The sequence below is a fragment of the Oxyura jamaicensis genome, chromosome 1, assembly GCF_011077185.1.
Source record: "Oxyura jamaicensis isolate SHBP4307 breed ruddy duck chromosome 1, BPBGC_Ojam_1.0, whole genome shotgun sequence".
In the NCBI taxonomy this organism is placed as follows: Eukaryota; Metazoa; Chordata; class Aves; order Anseriformes; family Anatidae; genus Oxyura; species Oxyura jamaicensis.
In genome coordinates, this window is record NC_048893.1 from 40,219,098 (window position 1) to 40,240,891 (window position 21,794).

The window sequence follows — 21,794 nt, forward strand, 5'->3', positions numbered from 1 at the left end:
TGCCCCCCCAGCCCCCCCCCTTCCCCTGGCGCGGAGACTCCCGACCGGCACCGCCTGTCCCGACACGTCCCGACACGGCTCGGCCCGGCCGGCGGGAGCAAGGGCGGGATGCTGCTTGGGAGCCCGGCTCGCAGCCGTCCCTGCCCCGTCCTTGCCCTGCTGGCCGGGGTGGTTTGGGAGATGGTCACCGGTTGGGTTTTGGGGGGCAGAAAACATGAGTTTTTCTACATGGGAATGTGCAGGGCACATAAACCATACGTGAGGTTTAATTTATACATGCTTAATTTATACAAGTTCTGCCTATCAGCAAGTTCCTGGACACCACGGCTCGTTGAAAGGAATGAAACACAAACTCCCAGAGAACCTCTTCTAAATTAAATAATAATAATAAAAAAATACCTCATCTAGTGGAAAATGAATTCCCTAGATGCAAATCGCACCCCCCTGGCATGTAATTGTGGCCACGGTACTTGGTACACACAAGCGAGCCGCTGCCACCCTCATGCCCAGGAACCCATCAGAGATGGGGGGCCCCAGCAGCTGGAGCTGCCCCGCTGTGGCAGGCTGGTGTCGCTGGGATGGGCAGGAGAAGGCCATGGCACCAGCCGGAGCCCACCGGCTTGCCCACCCCTGGCAGCACAGAGCTGCCGTCCATCCCTCTGCTTGAACGTGAATGGCTTTGGGAAGCCCAAAGCCCAGCGACCATGCAGGGCTGGCAGGTCTGCCTGCGTTCACAGCCCCAGTTTGGTGGCTTTCCAGTTATTTAAGACCTTAGGAAGGCACTCTCTGAAATGCTGTGCCACAGCTGTGCAGCGTCAGTGATGGGCTGTGCAGGCAGCGCAGCGCGCCCAAGGTGTGCCCGGCCTGCAGCGCTGTGGATCGGAGCTGGGGCCTCCGTCAGCACTCGTCACCAAGTTTCTGCCCGACGTTCAGGATGTCTCTGAATATAGGCTGCTAAGGCTCTCTGCAAGTTGCACAGTGATTCGGGCATGGAAATCGGTGGGCTGGGTGTCCCCCCGCCGCTCTCTCCTTGGCAGAGTAGGGAGGAAGGTGGAGGGAAGGACACAGGGAGACCCCTCGCCAGGGACCATCACAGGCAAAACACACAAGACTTGGGGAAGATTAATGTTATTTATTGCTAGTAAGTAACAGAGCAGGGCCAGAAGAACTAAAAGTGAATTAAAGCCACATTCCTCCTGCTCCCCTTCTTCCCAGGTTCAACTTCAATCTAATTACTTCTTCAGTGAAATAAACACCCCAATGTCCCCTGTCAGTAAAATGCAAACCTTAGCAGGTTAACATATGAGTTAGAACAAAGCTATGACACTACATTTCCTTTTCTGCCTCTAGCAGCTGTAAGAAGCTCGCTGATTATCAGATAAGATTAATTATTGCAGCTGTACACACATACATCATGCTCCAAGATGATATGAAATCTATCTCTATATCTGATGTGCACAGAACATGTAATACACCTGGCAGGACTGAGTTAAAAGTGAGACTCCTAAATTTAAGCACAAGTACCTGTCTTTAATGCTCTGCTTTCATAACTTTGTGACAGGACCAAAAAAACCTGCCTGTTAATTTACGATTTCATATGAAGGATCCACGGACTAATATATGCATTTTTCTATGCAACATGAATATTATTAAGAAGTAACACTCCTATTAATTTAATTTAGTTTGTTTCCAGACCTGAAAATGCAGGATTTCATGCAAAGTACAAGTGGAGGTGCCAATTCTTGGTGAGGGAAATCCAATGCCTTTGGTGGAAGAGTTGGATAAAAATAAATTGTCTCAGTGTATCTAACAGTACTTTTCTAACACAGAATAGGAAATGGTTCTGAAGACATCAGCCTGCAGCGACCTCGGGCTGTCCCTTGAGCCGGGCACGGGCAACGACCGTGGTCGCCTGATGTTCAAAAGCAGCCAGGAGAGGTTGCATTAGAAGTGATCCTATGAACATTGGTGTCTGTAGCCATGGCTGAAGTACAGAAACATAGCTGGGAGTGGGACCTGAACACATCAAGGCCCTTCTCTGATCATGCTTTGTCTTGTGCTTTTGAAGTTTGCCTTCCCCGTGACACAGAGCCCCAGCTCTGACTGGAGGGGCCAAGGGGGCCGCTGACAGGCCGCGGCTGGGTGGCTCAGGGACGCAGCAGGTGGGGTACCCAAGTTTGAACTCAGTCACATAGAGAAAGGCATTCAATGATTCTCCCATTATCTGGGTGCTCTAGTTGCTTAACTTCTCTGTCAGTAGCATTGCTTCGTCCTTGACTCTGTCTTATTTGTGAAAAAAGTGGGTGGCTTCCCTGGATCCAAACCAAGGAAGGGACTGTGGGTGTCTATTTGAGGCCAAGAGTCAGTAGAAGTGTGTTGGTGTAAAGTTGAAAAGGGTGAAGCAGATCAGACCTTCCATAAGATGCTGTGGAGCAACACAACTTTTTTTAGCAGCAGCATTACTTTCAGTTAAAAATTGGTTGCCAGTGAGATAGTTTGTGGATTGCATCCAAGGTCTATGTTTTACATACTTCAGTGATATCCCTTTAAATGGATCAGCCATTCTAGACATTTAGGGAAAGAAGCAAGGTCATCAATATATAAAATTATTTTCCTATCCAATGCTAATTGGTCAAACATTGAGTCAGTCTGCCTACAGAAGTGGTAGAGTCCCCAGCCCTGGAAATATTTGATAGACTTGATGATCTTGAATGTCTTTTCCAACCCAGATGGTTCTGTGAGCCTCAGATCTCTTGCTTCAGCAACTCCTATTGCCTAATTCAGGTGCAGCCCTGTTGAGGGTTGCGATGGCTGTTCACAAGAGGTTGCAACTGTCTGCCCAGAGGATAGTGTATAGAAGCACTCCAGCGGGTCTGAGAAATCCCTCCTGGGAGCTGGGCAACTGGCGTGGCCAGGCCTCAGTCCTTTCATGTGTCTGATCCCAAGTAACCTGCCAAAGGTCACATAAGGAAGCAGGTAGCTCGCTGAGTCGCATCTCTTTAATCAGTCTTGCACCTGAAAATCACTTCCAGCTGCTGCTTTTAGAGAAAGCTGAGTATTTCACAAAGGTAGCATTACACCTCCAGCAATAACTGGATACTGAAATGAAATTGCTATTAATGATCGACTCTTTGTACAATTACAATTTCATTAGTCTACCCTGAATGAAATATAGTGTGCTTTATGTCCCATAGCATAAACCTTCATTACTAGGGTTTCAGATAGATGACTTCTCAGCAAAAAGAAGTGAACAAGGAATCAGTGTTTAGTTGTTTATCTAAGAATTAGTGTTTAATGCAGTTTTAATAGTTATCAAAACAATTACTGGAGTATTATGTGGTGACACCAGAAAGGCACAGCGATGGTTGAAGCCCTGTCTTCCTGGGCACGGTGTATCTTTACTCTGGGCAGCCCTTGATCTAAAAGATAAGGGGCTATGGTTATATTTCAACTGCTTTCTAAATCACAGAGTGCAACCCTTTCCTCTGTCTTACCAGGCTACCTTTAGTGAAAAGTGCCTCTGTACCTCTGCTTAGCTCTAGACTGACCCTAAGATGACTCAGGAGCTCAGAGTATAGGATGCTATTTAGACCTGAGACCACACATCTCCCACACAGCTGCAGTTATCACTGAGTCAAGTTAAATTCTAGAGTTGTTTGTTTTTTTCTGTGGAATATCAATAACGTACCAATACACAACCATTTCTGCCTAAAATTCACAGAAGAAGATTTGTTGTACCATAAAACTGTCAGTAGTTTAACTCGAAGAAGGATGCCCTGTGTGCTGTAAATATTCAAAACTGCTCTCTAGTGATCATTTTCTACTATTTCATTGTACAAAATGGCTTGGCAGTGCTAGTTTCCTCCATGGACCTGCCACCTGAAAGTTTGGCTTTTTGAATTAGCAGTGAAAGGGAATGCCAAGTATCTTGTTACGGATGAATGGTTTTCCTCCTGATTTCTGTCCAAAACCAAGACGACGGTCCCCCCCTCAATCACTTTAAAATTTCTCTTGAGACCAAACATGGCAAATATGAGTTTGAAAAGCAGGCTCTTACCTGAAAATTATGATCATAAATGTTATAACAGAAGTCTCAGTATGACCCTAGTGATGTGATTCTGTAAGAACATTTGCAGTCAGTGGTGCAATCTGTCCACAAAATATCCTCTGATGGAAGAACAAATCAAGAGATGGACAGGCAGGAAGGAAAAAGAAAGACCTGTACTTCTTAGTTTTCTAGCACAGTACTCCTGGAAAAGACTGCCATGCACACTCCTGGCTCATTTCATTACTCTGCCCTGTATGCTTTGATCTTATATGATTGTCCCTGGATTATACATCCAGAGGGACCATTAGATCATCTGGTCTGACCTCCTGGGTGTTGCAGGCTGTTAAATTTCATTCATTACCCTTGTATTGATCCTAAGGACTTCTGCTTGGCTAAAGCTTGTGTTCCAGAGAAGCCTGTGGTATTGATCTGAAGACAACAAAAGACTGTGAATTCATCATTTCCACTATTACTTGCTTAAATATTATCCCATTCTCCCTATATTTTTTTCCCCTCTTATTACTAATGGGATTTCATATGGTTTCAGTTTCAAGCCATTGGTCCCTGTTAAGGATTTCCTACCCCTAAACTGCATGACCTTTAAGTACTGCATTTATCCTGTGAAAGTACTGCAAACATAAGCAAGTCACCTCTTACCCATATTAACAGGCTCAGAATAAGAGCTTTCATTTCTTACTAAAAGCCATTTACCAATGCTCTCAAATGACTTCTCTTTTTGTTTGTTTGTTTGTTTGTTTTGTGTTCAATCAACTTCTCCAATTTTCCTACATGTGTTTTTAAAATACAGATATCCAGGCTTTATATTATGTTACTGTACTGGTCTTGTCAATATTTTATACAGGTGTAAAATCATTGCCCAGTCCTGATCTACACTCCTTTAGAAAACTGCGTGCAAGAGTGTTCTCCTTCAGCAGAAGACAATTTAAATCTTATATAGAGGTTTGTAATTTTCTTCTGTTTGGGGGTTCTTAATTTTTCACAAATCATATTATCGCACAAAACGTATATATCAATCAAAGTATATATTTTGATTTCTTCAACTGACCATCCTTCTGTGAAGGTCTTGGTCTTGATAAATTCAGCATTTCAGCCGGGATGAAAAAAAGACCTCTGCCCCTTGCTTCTGGTACAGAGATTGCACTAGCCCTGCTTATACCGGCACTGCAGCAGGAGCTCATTAATAATTGATTGTCGCCTAGGGTCTCTCGATCTTTTGCAGTCAGTGCTCTGTAGCCCCTAGCTATCCAGAGGGACCTGTGTTCCTCTTATTAAATTAATAACTTGAGTATGTATAGATGTTTTTCGTTTGCAAAGGGCTCTTCTCATCAAGCCGTCCGTATTCCTATATGACCACTCTTCTCATCTGCATATTTTATCAGTTTTTAACCTTTGTCTGCAAATTTTGCACCTTCTGGGTAGATAGCAGACGTGGTTGTTTGTTTTCAATGTGTCTTCAAAGCTTACTGCTTTGGTAAGCTACCATGCATCAGTGAAACTGTCACTGGACTCACTGCCCGTCAACCTGATACAGAAAGGAGAGCAGTTCCCACCGGTCCCTCATGTTCCACATGTGCTATGTTTAAATAAAACTGCTCAGTGCCAGCCCCTAGGGCATGGCTACCAAAACAGATAAAGAAAATCACTTCTGATTATGCAAAATCAGGGAAAACCTCACCTACCAGCAGGACTGAGGAAGCTCTTAGATATTTATAAGGAATTGATCAGATCCAAACTTGAAAGGAAAGAGCACCTTGGGCAGACTTCAGCCTCCATGAGTAGAAAGTGTTTGCCAGAAAAAAGTCTATGCGTTGTGACCACCAAATCCCAGAAAATGAATTTGGCGGGGAAGAAGCACACCCGAGTTCTTCATCTGCAAAACCTGAAGCCTGTATGCTTGGTGAGAAGCCATTTACACCCAGACAACAGGAGAAAACAAAGACAAGGCTGAAGCCCTAAATTCAGGTGCCTAAAAGTGTCTGTCCTGTGAGGCAGAGCCTGATGCTGCTGAACACTGAACTTTGGGGTGAAGCCTTAAACCAGAAAGTGTACGACACACATGCACTCTGGTGACCGTGTCTCGCATTGTCTGGAGGTTCAGGTTTCAGAAGTATGTTGCTCGGCTGTTGAACCCAAGCTGGTGCCATCTGACCCTGCGCCCAGGCCAACAAACCCTTCTGGAGAGCAGAAGAGCTTGTCACCATGGCCATATTTTCAGCCTCCTCCCTTCCACCATGGGTGGAGTACTAGACTGAGTTACCGTTGCTCCTTTTCTTTCTTCCTTGCCCGAGCTCTTCCTGATTGCCCCAAGGCATCTCCCCAGTTTTCTTGGACCTGCCCTAGATCTGACCTACTACGCGCAGCGGTATCTCTCTTCCTTTTCAATACTGAGTTCTTGCAGTTCTGAGCAAAGTCAGCTCCGTGGTTCTTGAGGTGACTAACTGCAGCCTGGCAGAGCAGTAGTATTTACTAGCTGGACTATTTCCACTTAAGTATTGCTTCCAGAGAGCAGCGGGGAGCAGTACAGGTGCCCTCATGCAGTGCCATCCCTGGGGTAATAAGCGAGCACCGAGCTGGTTCTGCACAGAGCCCCGTGAAGGGTCTCCACCTGCAGGAGGTTAGTCTGCAGTCCAGATAAATTGCCAGTAAGTAACTGAGCAGAGCTGACTATGTATCTGAAGTCCCCTACAACTGCATTTTTAAAAATAAATGACACAAAAAGAAAGCAACACTTCAACATTTTGTTTGATGGACAGCCAGGGCTTATTTGACCTGGAAAGGGAGAAGGCCATTTAGCACCTTATGGGAGCAGACCCTCTCAGTGTTTGTAAAGATTTAATATTATACTTACAATGCACTTGAAGGAAAATAGAAGCCAACTGAAACTTATGGTTGGCACGTGAAGACTGTGATTTAATGAAATTTCCTCCCTGATATGAAAGGAGGCTATTGGAAGTGGAATAAACTAAAATACCTATGTGTCCTGTCAGGGCCTGAGAACAGGATAACGTTGTTATTGTCTAAGTTTTGCAGGCTATATTATATTGCAAAATGTGTCTTAAAGATTGTTCAAAATACACTTCAGTTTCTCTGATGTTTGTAAGCCAAGAGTAATATTTTCCTCCTTCTGTGATGTGTCAATGTGGATGATTTGGCAGAGGCCAACCAATGCCATAGAATAACACCAGAACCCTACCCTAATGGGCTTTAAAATGCCACTGTGGAGTACAGCTGTGAGTTCCTCTTAAATAAAAAATGAGTATCCTTTGTCTGTCATTCAAGACGTGCCCTACAAGCCTCAGAAATCAACTGAGGAACTGCTAGGTGTTAGTGCTTAAGCCTGATATGGTCCATATGAAAAAAAAATGGGGATTAAGACTTTCTGACAGAGCATTTGGAGCGTATTTTGAGCAATACTTTGCTATAAAGATTCTCAAACTCATGGAATCACAGAATGGTTTGGGTTGGAAGGGATCTTAAAGATCACCTAGTTCCACCCCCCTGCCATGGGCAGGGACACCTCCCACCAGACCAGGCTGCCCAAAGCCCCATCCAGCCTGGCCTTGAGCACCTCCAGGGATGGGGCATCCACAGCTGCTCTGGGCAGCCTGTGCCAGGGCCTCACCACTCTCATAGCGAAAAATTTCTTCTTAATGTTTAATCTAAGTTTACCCTTTTTAGCTTAAGGCTGTTACACCTTGTCCTGTCACTACACTCCCTTGTAAAGAGTCCCTCTCCAGTTTTCTTGTAAAATACAAACAATGCTTCTTTTGGAAGCACAGATAATATTACCTTGTCTGAAATATAACACTGGCATATGTCCAGATGCTTGGAACATGCCTATGTTCAACAAACTGCCTTCGGTTGCATTTAGCTGCCCGTGGCAGGAAAGTATTTTGTTCAGGCATTACAGGACAACAGGATAATTTGATTAAAAGTACATTTAAATACAAAATCACACAGAATCGTTCACAACAGTTCATCGTATGCAGTAAAACAAAGTTTTGTGCACTGTTACATGAGATTGATAAAATGGGGGTTTACCTGAAGTTATAAAAAGGGATTTCGTTACTTAATGTAAACAAAATGCCAAGTATCTTGATAGGTGATTTGTATGCCTTTAAACTGAACCATGAAGTCATGTGCCATAAAATCTTAGTGATATTGATGTGAACAAAGTCTCAACAAGTATAATCTGTGGACTACTTGCGGGAGAGGATGCAAAAGTGTATTGGCTCCTGAATTTCTTCATCTTGCTATTGGACTAGCTGCAGTATGTGTGGGATGGTTGACTAACAAAGACGATAATCAAGTTCCTTTTTATTGAGGCTGAAGTGGCAATTCATCATTACATATATTTATTTGCAGTTGTTTTAGTAAATCAAGATTTGTCAGTAGCATATATATTCTTAGAAACCCCAGATTCTTACTAATACAAATCATTTATTTTACATGTATATTTAAAAAAATCAGTGTAGCCACAGGTTTCACCATCTGTTTCTCAGGTATTTTAAAATGTGTTGGAGATAGCAAGTAACAGGAGGAAGGACAGAAAAGGAAGTCACTTGGGTGGGGTCTGGCCAGGCCTGTTGGGTGGAATTAAGGTGTGTATGCACACTTGATACCCCTTTTATTAAAGACTGTATGCCACAAAATGTGTGACACAAAGCCAGTTTCAGGAAGGATACCAGATGCAGGGAGGTTACCTTAAGCAATACTAACAAGATCCATGAATTCATAGCTCTTGCCCAGTCACTATGGTTATTGCTTATGAATACAGGAGAACATAAGAATGGTCACGTGAGATAGAGGCAAAAATCTGCCCTGCCTAGTGTCCTGTGCCCCACAACAGGCAGTAGCAAACAGTGCCTTATAGAAAGTGTATGAAAAGGAAAGAGTATGAAATCATAACGTACAGAAAGCACTCCTTTCCCTGATTATTCATGCCAGGTCCAGCACCTTAGGGAACTTCCTGAGATGGCAGATGCATCTGGGCTGTCACGTTGAGCAGCCCCTTGAAGTCCCTTCTGGCCACCTCCATGCTCTGCCGTGACAGGTCCCACAGTGTCGTCGTACAGCGTGGAAGGTACTTCCCTTTGAGATATGCTGCCTGACTCAGAGTCAAAGTTTTCTTTGCATTAAGCTGCCCATTAAAACAGCAAAAATGAACAAATGAGAGGTCTGCTGTGGTATCCAGCTATAGGATTTATCTCCAAGTGTGCTAATGCTACCATTTAATTTGCAGGTGTGAACTGCGTATTTATGTGGCTGTGCTGCTCTTGTTCCCCAAAGCCCTCCGCAGCGTATGAATGAGCTGCTGTGTTTGAGCTGCAGTGTGTGCAATCAGGGGCTGCTGGTTCCTTTGGGAGTTCAGTTATAGCACGAAATTAATCTCTTTCAGCTACTCTGGTTGAGCAGGTGAAAAGTGAAAATAATTATCAAAGCTCTGTGGCCTCCAGTAATTGTTTGAAACCTCTGAATATGCCTGCGCTGTGGCTTGCTAACATAGTTTGCAATTGTCTGAAATGACATAGTGCTTAAAATAGATAACAGCACTGTTTTCTTCTTGAATGGCTGGAAAGCTGCAAAATACAGGTAGTCAATCACGTAGCTTTGAAAAGCCACACATTTCTGCAAAAGCTTTGAGTGAATGCTTATTCAACATATCCAGTGTCCTCCTGACGTGCCCTAGGTAGCTGGGAATGCAAGTAATTAGGCTCAGTGCGGTGGCTGTCTTTTTAGATGGCATGACAAGAACTGATTTTGCTGGTGCTGGCCGTACTATCGAGAAAGAAGGCAGTATCTCACCTGGAGAACTGGCACCAAACCTTGTGTGGGAGCCACTGCTATTTGTTTTGGCTGAACACCAAGAATGGCTAAATATAAGCTCAGGGCTTACTTTCATTGCTTCGTAAAATTTGTTAATAATCCATCTTTTTTTTTTTTTTTTTTTTTTTTTTTTTCCTACTTATCCCTTCTTACTTGCTAAGGAATCAGAATGATTTCCAGAAAAGTCAATTACTGCTTTTGCTCTTTTTTCAGTTATTTGTTTTTCTTTTTCTTTTAAAAATGTTCAGTACAACTGAGAAATTAAAAGATGCTCAGGAGGGTTGTGAAGGAACCACCTGTTCTCATTCAACAAGTATGTAGGTAGGAAGGAAGAAATGTTAGCAGATATATTCTGGCCTTGCTTACAATGGGTTTTGTTCCAGATTAGGATTGATGGTCCTGATCACTTCATCAACAAAAATAAGAATGACTAGAGCCTGCATAGGACTTGGTTGTCTAAAGGCTGGGAACCTCACCTAAGCAGACTCTGGAGTCCAGAGCTAGTGGCTCACACTCCAGTGTGGAAGACTGGGTCTTCTTGGAATAACAGTGAGACAAACCTGCCCCTGAGATCTGACCTCCCCATCTTGCAGGAGAAAAAGCTCACAATCCAAGAGGTGTTCTCAGTCTTGCATTTCTAATCAGATCAGGACTGTGGGAAGATGCTTGAAACAGGTTGCAGGCGCAGAGGAGAGGTGAGATTTGAGATCATTCTGCTGTCAGCTGGGTTAGGCTTGTCCCAGGCTCAGCATATCAGGTGCTGAATGTCTAATTCTGTCCTTCCTGCAGCAGGACCTTGGCTTTGGGACCTGTCGTGTGGCAGGACCCACACACAGCCTGGCAGTGCCCAAACTCCACTGTAAAACTGAGAGCCAGCTCAGGTTCAGGCATAGGTACTAAACATATCCAGTTATGTTTCTTCTGGGCACTCCTACTCACTTTGGAGGAGTCATGTGGAAAGTTGTCTATCAAATTTTGGTTCCTAGGGGACTGGAGAGAAATGCTGAATGTTTGGAAGAGGAGGTTGCATACTACCTCCCATGGGACAGCTTGGTTGCATTCAGCCCAAGAATAGCAAGTATTCCCAAGCATTCAGCTCATGAAAGACGTGACTTTTTGTGCAAAGCACAGAACAAATGGGCCTGCTGTCATTGGTGACTGGTGGCACAGATTCAAGGCCAGAATCTTGCTACCATCTCTAGAGATTAACGCAGAGTATTTACAGGCACAGAATGGCCTTGCTTTGCTCAAAACTTGTTGATAACTCCTCTGGCTGGGGATGGGGTAACACCTTTTTGCTTGTAAAGCAGCTTGTAATATCAGTCCTGCAAATGTCTAGATTGATTGGTTAGAGCTTCTGCATTCCCCTGGAAATTGGAAAGCATGCTAAGGCCAAATTATGCAGCAAGTACATGTGCATGTACAGTGAACTTAGCCACATTAATCATAGACGTGACTAATTGAAGCTCTCAGGCTTTGCTGTTCTTATGCTGTCCATGTAGATGCGGTGATATGGAGTATGATCTGATTCGTGAAGATGCAGATATTCAGAATGGCTGGCTGTCAGTCAGTATTGATTCTGGAAATCAACTGTTGCTGGGACGAATCTGACAGAATAAAATGTCCATGTGTGTACCTGTCACTACTCATTTGTCCTTTCTGGCCGTTTTTATAGGTGTGACACTGGCATCTAAAATGAAAAAGCATGTTAGTAGTTCAGAGGTGAAAACAGCAATTGATGCATATAGGATGTGGTAAAAAAAATCCAGTGGGCAGCCTTCTGTTTGCCAAGAGATTTTAATGAAAGTGTGTTGATATTCCATCTGTTCACTGAACAAGGTAACTCAGACTGAAGTGTGAAAGGCCCTGTTAAATCGGAGGGAAGGTCAGAAGGACACGCTTCAGTTACCATATTTAAGTCCTTTTAAGACTTCTGAAACAGCTTGTGGCTATTAGATTCCTACAGAAAAATCCATGACTTGTACTGTGTATGCCATATAGGCAGAGAGTAAATCCAGTATGCTGTAGACATGAACTGTGAGGATGTAGCGCTCATTTGTATCTGCCTGGTAAATCTTGATCATTGACTCCAGTTTATACGGTCACCAGATTAGAGTTTAGGTGTTTGTTTCCCTTACTGCAGCATGGGGTCTTGTTCTGCTGATTTCTCTGGACACTTCCCCTTTCAAGATTTCCTTGCCCTCTTGGGGCTTCAATATTCTGTACTCTACCTGTAGCACTCCCATGATGTGCCTTTTCAGATCGCTAATGAGAGTATTTACCTTTTGACATTTGGATGAGATACTCCATCATTTCAGAGTTGACATTCAGCTTTTGTTTCTGTGAAACTCTGAAAGACACAAGGAATTTTGACAAGTGTTTGAGCACTTTTCATGTCATTCATATGTATTCGCCCCGTGTCGTATTAGTGGGAACAATAATTTTGATGTACATCTCTAAAAGACATTCCTTTTTCTTATAGAAGCACAACATGTGTTTCTGCAGAGTATTTAGGGAGACTTTTTCAGAAAGGAATGCATTTTGTAATTGTGCTGTGCAGGAAACTACCTTTTATGAGCAACTGGACTTCCATGTTCAGTGTGTTGTTCAATATACATAGATCTGGGCCCAGATTCAGACGTCTGATTTTGGCCAGCTGGTTATCAGTAGCATAATTAGGTAAAAAGACGTGGCTAACTTGATTCAGCTTGGACTTTAGTATTTAAATATACTTGCTGTTTCTTGTCATTCTGACAAGGAAGCAGCAGGAAAAGAAAACGGAGATGGAAAGGAAGTTAAATTATCTATTAAATATTTGCTGTGACTGCACTCCAGGTGTAGTAATCGTCCTCACTGCTCACTCCAGTCCCTCGCCTTTCCGGAGGTCACCGCCAGCTGAGTTGTTTGCCTGACTGCTCTTTAAATCTCTGGAGTGATTTGACCTGACAAGACACATGCATTCTCACATCCAGGTTATAGTCATTTTAAACTTTTTTTGGTGGATGTGCTGGTTCAGGAGGTCCTGCCCCTGGACACAAAAGCATTGCTTTTGACCCGGAGCATTTGCCTGGCCCAGCTCCCAGTGCAGCCCCACAAACACCAGGCACAGGGACGGGACAATGTGGAGAGGGAGCAAGTGTCTGAAGGTGGGAAGAAGAGAGAAGCAGGAGCTTCTTGGGGCAGGACTGACTCTTATGAAGACTACATGAAGGACAAGGACAGGGCTGGCATCCTGTGGGAGTTATTTCTGCCTGCAAAGCTGCCTTCAGCAGCTGCTGATCTTTCCACAGCCCTCCCTCCCCTTCCCATCCCCATTCTGCAGTTCACCACCCTTTCAGTGTGCTGATGTAACTTCTGTGGCTGCCCTGTATGGCAGACCACGAAGCAAACCAGGCTTTCAAAAATACCTGATTGTCACATGTTTTTAAAGCCGGATCATTTTAATGATATGTTTTGGAGCATTGCATGGTAAACAGTCGTGTCAACATTGGAGAAGGGTGAATGTCCTGAAAGGATGGAAAAGGAGAGGAAAGGTCTTCTAAATTATCTTTGCAGCAGAAGAAAAAGATGGTAGTGCTCAAACTGTCTCCTAAAGAAAATGTGGTAGGGTTTTATTCTGGTGAGTCCTGGCTTAGCAAGCATCCTTCCTTCAGCTGGGAACAGCCACGAAGCAAAGGCCCAAGTCCCCTCCACAGCAGGCAGTTCGGAGATCTGGCCTCTTCGTGCAGCTGCCTCTGCTGCTTGGACAAGCAGAGAGCTGCCCTGGATGGATCTTCAGATATTGCCATTAGACAGGAGAGGTACAAAAACTGGTGATGCTGTGCTGTGCCTGTGCAGTCCTTCCTGCAAGATAGGCTAAAGACAAGGCTGAGCCTGCAGGGAGAAGCATCAGAGAGTTGGTGTACAAGCCTTTTAAAGACGCTTCCTGTTAAGAAAAAAAAATGTTTCCCTGCATCTTAGCTATTGTAAATTGCAGACTTGGCAGTACTTATTTTTTATCTTGGCACTAATATGTCAAAGTTATGGGGTTGATTCAGCAACATCTTGATGAAATTTTATGGCCTGGGGTTTCTGTTTCTATTTTTGTTTTGTTTTTAAACCAAGAAGGTCAAACTAGATGAGCAGAATGGTGCTTTCTGGTGTTGAAGTACATGAAAGATTCATTTACTCTTATTCATATTCTCCTTTATAGTCGTGTGGCATAAAATAACTACCATAGCAAACTTTATTAAAAGAGGGAGGGCTCTCAGAAGGTCTTGCTTTCCTGTTAACTGTTAGTTGCTTCTCAACTTGGAAGTCACACATTAAATGCAGTACTTAAAACCATCTAATATTAATATAAGTAATTTGTAGGTGAAGTAGATACTGTTATACCACTTACTGGCCCAAAAATACGTCAGCTTTGAAGCTGAGGGCAACTCTAATGTGTTGCCAGTTTAAGTGGCTATAAAAGCTTCTGCACAAGTTCCCATCACTCGTAAGTTCTCCAGACTCCTGAGGCAGCCATTAAAAACCAAGAAAATCTAGTAATCACTCTGGTCAGGTGTGTCAAAACGTTTCCTGGTGGATGATACATGGAAAGTCACATCCAGCAAATGTATTTCAAGTCTGGGCTTTGACCTGTCTTATTTATAAAGTGCTGATATTAGTTATTAAAACAACAGAAGAATATAAGTTGGAAGCAAAATTGTTTGGTTTGGCCCCCTTCAGAAACAGAGTGTCATGTAGCCATCACGTGCCTCTGAGAAAGGGTAGCCATTTAGACTATTAGTTGATGTCTAGTTAGATTACACAGTATTTGAAAGGTGCCCCAGTGGCAGAGGATTTTAAAAAACAAATATCACGGTATTAACTACTGGAGAGCAGACAAGCCCTGGCTGGGGATGCACGAGATGTGGGCTCTGTCGTTGCTTTGTTGTGTGACATGGACCCAGTCACTGCACAGTTCTGTGTGTGAGAGAGCAGAGGAGGCTGCTGATCATGGTAAGACATTTCAGAAATCTAGTTACGAAAAATAGCAAGATATTAGTAACTACCTATTCAACGCTTTCTTTGTGCAACCTTGTGCAGGTCAAATTTAGATATCTTGAAGCAAGATCTTTGGTCTGTCAAGGGGAAATGTACACAGGAAGGCTGCTGCAGATCTGCCAGACCAGAGGAAAAGCCTGAGCAAATGCCTCTTAATTCTACTGCATACAGGCTCCTGTTTGCCATTCAGCAATGGGTGAGATGATACATTTCTGCCTGAAAATGACTTGATTTTTATCCCTCTATTTCTTGGCACTTGTGCACCAGTCACTTTGGAAGGGGCATCTGTCATTTCCTCCAGCAGTCTACAAGCCCGAGCTTGTTTTCACAGTCATCTGGTAGATGCTCCCAGCATGAGTAACATGTCACCTTCTGTCAAAGAGGAGGCAAGGTGGGAAGGAAAGAGAGACAAATAAGGGATAATCAATTAACAAGGCAAAAGCTTAGAGGCATGTGGCAAAAGGTATCCTAAAACAAACAGATTTACAGCTGCTTGTCATTCCTAAAAACCACAGAAGGTTGTGTTACAACAAAATATAGTGGTTTTCTCCTGCTCTTGCACCTACAGTTCATCACGATATTATACAGTATTATAGCATTATAAAAGCTACTAATTACTCTGTAAGTGGTGCAGAGTAATGAATGGGAGGGGTCTGGGACTGAGTAAGGGACCCAGTTGTTCAACCGGGAAGCAAAACGTGCACGCTTGGTTTTGCTTGCCAATAGCCACGTAACATCCCTAAGCCCATGGATGTATTGTGGGCATACACTGCCCATCAGCCACCATGGTGAAAGAAAGCAGTGGATGTGGGGTGGGCCAGAGGCAACGCCTTGGAGAGGGACATTGATATGGGAGGTTATGATGATCATTTAACTGAACAAACTCTAAAGCCCAGAAAACAAATTTTGCCTACATGTGGGTCTCATCCTCTGGAGGAACAATACCAGCATACCTGTCCACAAGACCACCTTTTTCCTCTTCTTCACAGTGGGCCATATTCCTGTTTCTAGACGTCAGGTTTCTGTTCGAACATGAAGAAAATGATGCTGTGTAGCAGGAACCATGTAATAGGAAGAGAACTGGGCCCAGAGCCACAAGAAAGGCATCATGGGGAGAGCATCATTCAATGCTTTCGGAAAAGGGACTGTCATTGCCTGTGAGTTTCTGGCTGTCACTGCTGTTGTTCAGACAGAGAGACTGCAGCAGTAGCTAGAAAGAGCCTGAGGAAGGTGTGGATAAGGTCAAATGCCAAAATATCTTGGTACAGCTTTGGGTGGGCTGATTAGCTTATGGCTGACAAAAGAGATTATGCCAAAATACTGGACTTCCATGGAAAGGAAAACTTTCTGCTGGAGGATCTGAAAGACCAGTCTGCTGGCCCGGGCAGCCTGTGTCTGCCTTCTCCCAGCAGATTCCCTTCTGCCATGAAATTTCAAGTGTACCGTGTAGCTTCCTGCTATTTTATGCTAAGAAGTAGCCCCTGTGGGCACCATGTTAGGAGTGGCAGCTCTAAAAAATAAAGGACAGGATACCAATGTCTTTCTTCTAGCACTAAGCAGGGAGCCTACCAGAAGACTGGACAAAGACTCCCAAGGTCTGCTCCAGCTGGGTGCCCCAACCACTCAGTGGAGGGTCAGCCACTGAGGAGGGCCTGGGGTGGCTTCAAGGCCCTGCCTGACACACTGGAGCTGTCATCCACAGCTCGGGATAGACTGTGCACGGCTGAAGTCATTCAAGTATGTCCCGAGTCCAAAATGACACTGTCACTGCGAGGAAGATGTCGACAAAAGAAGTGACAAGGAACGAAAGCACAAACAACTGAAGTCCATTGTGCTCCCTCAGACAGACCGGACCCTCCTGAAAATGATGCAGTTTTGCTGTTTCCTTCAGATTCTATCACAATTCTCCTAACATTTGGTCTTTCTACTGAGTAACTTTTTCTGACAGGCTGTGCCCAAGGAAATCCTTTGTCAACATCATCTTTAAAGCTAGCTTCCATCTTTCAAAGAAAAGAAAACGACATATAAATCCTAAAAATATCATTGCAAAAATGCAAAGAAAAAAAACAGTCCTTGTGATATACCTGGTGGTCATTTTTGATGTCAGAGTTGTGGCTCTCAACTTATTCCTCATCCTGAGCTTAGCCTTCAGCACAGAAGTCTCAGAAATATCTGTGCTTGTTTGTCACATCACTGGAGGAATGTTTTACATATGTACATGCATACAGTGTTTTACATTTAGCTCTCTTTCTGGTATATTCCAGAGTTTCTGGTATATTCCTGAAGGAAGCTGGTGGTTCAAGGGGAGGCTGAATCTTCACCTGTTATGCAGATGCTCTACATTTTGAGGATGGGCAATTATTTAAGACCACTCACCAGATTCCTTGTAAAAAGCGAACCTCATGTCCTACCACATGTGGTCCCCTCTGGCTGAAATGGTGATGGGTATTTTAGTAGCCCTTCTACCCACAAAACAGACATTTCCTCTGCTCCCTATCATTGTTTTTCCTGAGTACTTCCAAAAGCAATGTTTTTCTGTGATACAACGGAAAAAAAACACCTCCAAACAACAGATTCACATTAAAAAATCCGAAAGATAGTTCGTTTTATGATAGGTCATTTTCTTATTTCTTTACTAAGGCCCTTTTTAATCTGATATTTCTGTTTCATAATTTCTGCAATGTAATGTTTGGGGATTGTTTTTCAGTTTTGGTCACTGTAATAGAAATGGAAACCTGCCCAAGTGGCCCAAGTCTATCAGATAGATGCTAGAGTCAAGGGATTTACTGGGCAAAGGCATCTTTTTGCTGTACATAAAAACATCAAATGACTGATCTCGTAAAGTACATACTGACTTCAAGGGAAACGTTATAGAACTCTTTAGAGCCTTGAGAATGGCCAGACATGAATTATGCCGTTATATGTCTACATTACTACTTTATTGAGCAAGATAAAGATAAAACAGAAAAAATCAATCATATTCAGGCAATCCAGAACTACCAAATACATCTTCAACTGCATTAGGCAAATATTTTGATCCATTTATGTAGACAAATACTTTGGCTTGATCATAAACAAAATAAAAAGTGTGTTTTTATCTCTGGTCAATTTGAGCTTTGCTGCAGACATAATGGAACAAAAAGGCACAATAGCCTAAGGACACGTGTTCTGTCTGTGGAGCCAATAGTTTCTTTTCTTTGTGCCTGAGTGAATGTTTGTTTTGGGAGGAAAATGTTCTTTTACCTGGAAACAAAATATTTTTCAATATCTTGGCTTTGATTTTAATGCTGAACATATTTAAGGAAGAATTCAGTTAAAATAGTGGTTCTGGAAACAAAAATAGAATCTAACCTGTGAGCATTTAGTAATGTGAAATATGAAAATCTAAATTTGAAGTAAGCTTTCATGTACCTGGGGTGATTTCTACGAAGAAAAGTTTAACCAAGAGCCTGAATCTGGCCATTTAAAAAACATTTCATGTAACCCTACTCCCGTTATGGAATTTTAATCTATTTCTAGAGGGAGCTGTGCTGTATAATTCCACAGTTCACTAGGATTCTGCTTCTTATTCAAGAACGCTCGCTGAACCAAAGAAATCTAGGCTTGACTCAAACTAATTAAGCTTGTGAGGATTTACAAACAGAATCTTGCCAGCAAAATATTCGTTGGGAAACACTGTAGAAGCCCAAACCTTTCTGCAAATTGAGCAGCTTTCCTTGGAGCTCCAGCTAGCAGTTTGAGGCTTAGGGAATATCTTTGATTTAAAGAGGGATTTTCGGAGCACAAAAGGAAAACAAAATGATTAGGCACCAAAATATCTTATAAACTTTTCCTGGTAGGCTGTACTGAATGTCCAAATGTATTAATGCCTGAACAGATGATCAGTCTGCAGATGGAAAGCCCAATTGCCATACCTGGCCGGTGCATGCACTCCTAACTTTGCAGTAGAGCACAATATGTTAAGCTAAACTAGATATATAGGTTTTATTCCTCAGTTGCAGTAAGTCAGAAGCGTGCAGATGGTTAGTTAAAATTCTTCAGACGATGAGTCAGCTTCTCAGACCGCAGTAACTCGGTCGCTTGGAGTTAACTTGATTGCCTGCGATAGTCTGACTGTACCCTCACTAAACCATGAAAAAACAACAGTTCTAATTTTTCATTCTCTGAAGAATAATATTGCACCTGGCACCACACACACAGCACCTGGGTGTAGCACAGCCCAGTAATGGCATATATCCCCATCCTTTCCATCCCTGTGTTCTTGCAGGAAGGTGAAATCTTGAGTGAGGTGGGAGGGTTCCAGTCTGGGCAGATTCACATATTTTTGTATCGACATTGAGTCAGCCTGAGAAGCCATGAGCACATTTAAGGCTTAGAGACACATCCAGTGTAATGGGCGTGTGCTGGTGAATGTCATGCAGACTGGGAGACAGGAACCAGTTCCATAAACGCGAGCACGGCCAGCCCATCTGTTACAGGATTTGGGGTCTTTGGGATAAATCTGCTTCCTTCATGTAACTCTGCTTGTGCTGGGTAATATGAGAGGATCCCTTACTTATTAAAACCCAAACTGGCTTTGTTAGAAAGAAAATATTTAGTGAGCTGCTCAAGTTGAGCCACATTCTGTAAACCCATATTATTACTGACAGTGGCATTGAACTTTTCCAGCTTGCCCCACTTCTTGCACGTTGTGCTGCACAACCGAGTGGTAAGAGATGATCAGAGAGTGATGGAGAACAAGTCTCCAGAGGGTGAACCCACCCCTGCCTAGGAGAAATCCCACAGAGATAATTCAGTTGCCTGAGCAGAGGTCTCCAATAACCTCTGAGAGGTGGATGAGAGATGTGCACGGGGCTGCCAGATGTGACTTAGGACCTCTGGACGTCTTGCACCTTAATGGAGAGGCAGCTGGAAATGAATAGGAACACCTTAGGGCATAAGATGCCTCTGTTGAGAGAAATGAACTGAACCCATGATGCTTTCATTACCTTCAGAAGAGTGTGATGGTGGAGAGGTGTGGGGAGTTTTTTTTGGTGGCAGCCTTTATATGATAGGGTTTATGTTGGAAGGTTACCTGAGCCGTGGTGTTCATTGGTGTGTGACACCTGGAACACCTCCATGCTCCAGCTGGAAAAGTTCCCTTGCTGTGGGAGACAGCAGGAAATACCCAGTCCAGGTTTGTCCAGAGGGAGAAGCAGCTGGTGGGGGAACGGGCAATAGGTGAAGAGTCTAGCCTATACCCAGATGAGTTTCTGCCGGGGCTAGAGGAGTCTCAGAGGGAGAGATGGATCAAGATCAGCAGGAAAACTTTAACAAGTGCAGATCAGTAGGATCTTGTGTGCTTGCAGGATTTTCTTCAGTATTTACCTTACATAAGCTAGTGGCCACACAAAACAGAGCTCAGTGTTCTGTCAAAAACAGTATTTTTCACTAAAACCGCCACAATTGCTGGCTGTCTAGCCTCTGTGAGGTGAGTCACTGTCTTGCTGCCAGTCACCATGGAGGGGTAAGAGATGGCACCATGATGACTGAATATCCTTCTCAGACACCACTGGGGATCCCAGTCTGCTCTCAGGAGCAGGGTTGCGTTGGCATCATGACTAAGTAGAAGCCCTGATGAACTACGTGACTCAAGAAAAGATTTACTCTCTGAACATTTTAACTTTCCCCTTAGCAAACTCTTCCTCCAGACGTCTGTGTTGCTACATTTGCACCTGTGCTGTCTTTAGTTATACCTACGCTCGGACGGATAGAGAGCTGTAAATTTGGATTTTAAAGGCTAGATGATCTCATTCTGACAATATTTCTTACCCTGGCTTTATTGCCAGCTCCCTCCTCCATCATGAAAAAGCAATAGATTGCAAGTAATTTTTTTCTTCCCTGAGATAATCTATGAATAACAGGGGAAATAAAAAGAAGACATTTTGTCTTAAAATATATTTTCGGATGTTGATGATGGATATCCTCTCTTAGAAAATGGAGATTTTTAAATAACTTCATAAAACAGGCTATTCTAAGACTGATAAAAATAATATTAAACAATAAATTTTATTTCATAAAGTGTTTATAAGTATATATATTTAAAATGCCAGTGCATTTTTCTTTCACCAAACCTTGTACCTAACTGCATGTTTCTATTGCACCTATCAATACGCATTCACATATAGGTATTTTCTGTAAGGTGCCATTGCCCTCAGCACAGATTTCTTTCCCAGTGAAAATCTGTAGCAATGAATACTCCAGTCCTACACCAGCTCAGATGCTTCCTGCCAAAGGGTGATCCAATCCAGTTCCTACTGAAGTCACTGGCAGAGCTTTTTATTAGAATTGTATCAAACCTTTAATTTTATAGATTCTTTTGGGCACTGAAGCTTTTCAGTATTAGACAAAAGGTACACAGGGGCCTTATAAAACTGAGTTGTTATTGATGAATAATACTGAAAGGTTGCTTGCTAATTACCATTTACTATTCCATTAGTTTCAGCAGCCAATGCCATGTTATTAATCTTGCTTTGAATGATTAAATCTAAAGATGTTTCTCATCAAAGTCTCCTCTTCTTGTTGCACAATAAGCTCTATTTGCCACGTTTTACATGAGCTATTTTTTATTGTCTGAACTACTGAAAAAAATTACTAGCTTAGTAATGACTTCAGAATAGGAAATTTCCAGTAAGTCACAGCATTTTATGTTCTGAAAATAAAAATGCAACACCTCTGATCTTTTGTTAGGTTGTAACAGTTTACTCATTCCATAGTTTTGTCACTTGATCTTTTATTTTATTTATTTATTTATTTATTTTTAAGGAGAGGGAAAAAGGAGTTTTGTTTGCTCTTGAAAGAAGACAGGAAGATGAGCAGTACTTTACAGAAT